The sequence below is a fragment of the Hemiscyllium ocellatum genome, chromosome 24, assembly GCF_020745735.1.
Source record: "Hemiscyllium ocellatum isolate sHemOce1 chromosome 24, sHemOce1.pat.X.cur, whole genome shotgun sequence".
Taxonomy (NCBI): Eukaryota; Metazoa; Chordata; class Chondrichthyes; order Orectolobiformes; family Hemiscylliidae; genus Hemiscyllium; species Hemiscyllium ocellatum.
The window spans coordinates 12499413-12502491 of NC_083424.1; positions in this window are offsets into that span (position 1 = coordinate 12499413).

A 3079-nucleotide genomic window follows, 5' to 3' on the forward strand; every position below is an offset into this window, starting at 1 on the left:
GCACAAGAACAGTCAGGTCCCTCTGCAGTTTTACCAGCCTTGCTAACTCCACTGAGCATCTCCTGACGTTCCCAGCAGCAAGCTAAATAGAGTGTGGCTATTATTAACAGGATCGATCAGTGAGGGAAGGTCAAATGCTGTTAGCAATGGAAACTATTTCAGTTGTCTTCCATTTCAATGAATGTGGAAGAGGTACCTGCAAGATGTGATATTTTCATGCGAGTACTCCAACCATAGACCAGCTGAGGGTCATTGCTTCTAACTCATATGCAGGACTTGGGCCACATTGAGAGATTTACTGTTTTGCGTGTGACCAACACGGATCTGGCTAGATAAGGGCAGCTGGTTTGCTGCGGGAGTTGCTGCCATTTAAAGGGGAGCCTGTCTTTTAAAGCTGCATCCTTTGGGAGTAGTGGTAAGTTCAATGTCCAAGTCATCAAATAAGGCAAAACATAAGGAGACGAATTAGACTGGACAACGGGAACCCAGTTCCACTGGCCGGAAGTTCAGTAGCCAGAGGATAAAGGTAGAAACACACAACATTGGAGCAATTAGTAGGCCATTCAGCCCTTCGAGCCTGCTCCACCATTCAATCTAGTTATGGATGACCATAGAGTCATAGAAATGTACAGTGCAGAAACAGACCCTTTGATCCAACTCATCCATGCTGATCAGATATCCTAAATTAATCTACTCCCATTTGCCAGCATTTGATCCACATCCCTCTAAACCTTCCTCATCACGTACACATTCTTTTAAATGCTGAAATTGTACCAGCCTCCACTAAGTCCTCTGGCAAATTGTTCCAGACATGCATCACCCTCTGTATGAAGAAGTTATCCACTAAGTCCTCTTAATATCTTTCTCCTGTCACCTTAAACCTATGCTTTCTATTTTTGGTCTCCCCTACACTGGGAAAAATACCTTGGCTATTCACCCTATCCGTGCCTTTCGTGATTTTACAAACCTAATCAGGTCATTCCCTCAGCCTCCAACCCTCCAGGGAAAATAGCCCCAGAGTATTCAGCCTTTCCCCATATCTCAAACCCTCCAACCCTGGCAACATCCTTGTAAACCTTTTCTGCACCCTTTCAAGTTTAACAACATCGTTACTATAGCAGGGAGATCAGAATTGAATGCAGAATTACAAAAGTGGCCTAACCAATGTCCTGTACAAGTTGACCTGGTTACCCTGTTGGAGAAATTAACCTCCTTTCTCATCTGCCAGGCAGACTGGCTACCAGGGAGTTGGCAAATTGAAACCCATAATTGAAGCTGTTAATTGGAGATCAACTGTCTAAGTGGGGAGAGTATCTCTCTGGGTCAACCTACCAGGTTATTTCCCCTTCTTACCATCTCCTTTCCCACCTCCAGAGAGGGAATTACGAATCTACCAATCATGGATGTCCCATGTTATTGCTCATAATAGGTTGTTAGGGTGTGTGAGAGAAGAATTGAAGTAATTGGTTAATGGTGAAGCATTCTTTAGATTGGCTCCAAATTGGTATCAGTTAAAGGTTTTATTTTTCATTGTGACCTGAGAAACTGGAGCCAGTCACAAAAACAGATGAGAATTTTCTTCTGAGTTACAGGTATATTTAAAATCCAACATGCAATAGATGCAAAGCTTTGGAAAGATGAACAGACAGAGTGCTGTTGGCTCTACTCACAGTAAGTCAGGACATGCTGCTTTATAAGGGGAGGAACACCATATAAAGCAAAACATAATATGGCTGTCCTGTTACTATGCAATTGTGTGTTCCTTTAACACTTCAAAGGTCAATTGCTGTTAAGTAAACCCTGGGTGAGCTTGAGTAAAGATGAATTAAGAGGCTGCTGGAAATGTGTGGTTCCAACTGTCTTTACTGTTGCAAATTATTAAATGTTGAAGTACCATGATTTAAGTGTGTTAGAGAGGTGTGAGATTGTACTAGGTAGCTGATTGAATCCTGTGACAATGAATGAGAACAAATGTAATGCAGGGGTAGAAGAGTGAAGGAAGGGGAGAGAGTGTGAAGGGAGTGGTGGAAGTGGGCGGGTGCAGTGGAAATGGGATAGAAGGGTGAAGGGAGGGAGGTTAGAAGAGTGAAGGGAGGGTGGTAGAGAAGTGAATGGAGGGACATGGAAGTGGGGAGGGTTTGGAAGAGTGAAGGAAGTAGGGAGGGGGAAAAGAACAGAGGATACATGAAGAGTCAGAGTCATGGAAAGGTGGTGATGAAGGGGAGGGAGGGAATAAAGAGAATGAGAGGAATCAAAAGAAGGAAAAAGAAAGAGAAGACTGAGGAGTGGACAAAGAAAAGGAAGACTAGGAAGAGAGATGGAGTGCAAAAGGAGAGGGGAAACTGAAAAAGAGAGAGGAGGTGGAGGTGGGGAGAGGTGAGGAAGTAGATCAGATTAAAACAGTACATTACCTGATTGTGGGAGGAGGAGGAGTCGGGGAAAAATATAATGAGGGAACAGTGCAATGAAAATAATTCCACATAATATCAACATTGTAACTTTGTATAGCTCATTAATGAGTTGAGTTTGCCCATTGGATCATAGTGAAGAGCAATCAAGACAGGAATGTTTCCTGGACCACATCATTAAGTAAAGCATTTGAAATCTCTGAACTTACACAGGTTCATGTGACAGGTGTTTGATAATTTTAGTACAGTATACACTCCCCAGCAAACTGAAACTTTTCTGAATATTTCTTAGAGTAATATGCATGTGTCACCCTTCCATATACAGCTATGGGGACAGAGACATTGTTAGAAAGTGTTTTCCTTTTACTTTTTCCCTCTTTCCCTTACTCAACCAGACAATCAGATGAAGAAAAGAAACATTTGCACAATTGAATGAAATGAGACAAAAAAAAATGTAAAGTGGATACAGGATTTAGATTCCACAATGACCCCTTCTGTAGGCATGTATAATGACATTCCTCACTCTGGCATTTTACTGGAGGTATTTTATCTCATCTACTTCAGAATGGGTTCATGCCACACTCCACTTTCATTAGGTAAAGAAGCTAAGGTCAGCAAAGGTTGTAAAAGCTCATGGGTGAAACAAGGAAGGTGCCGCACATGACCTCCAG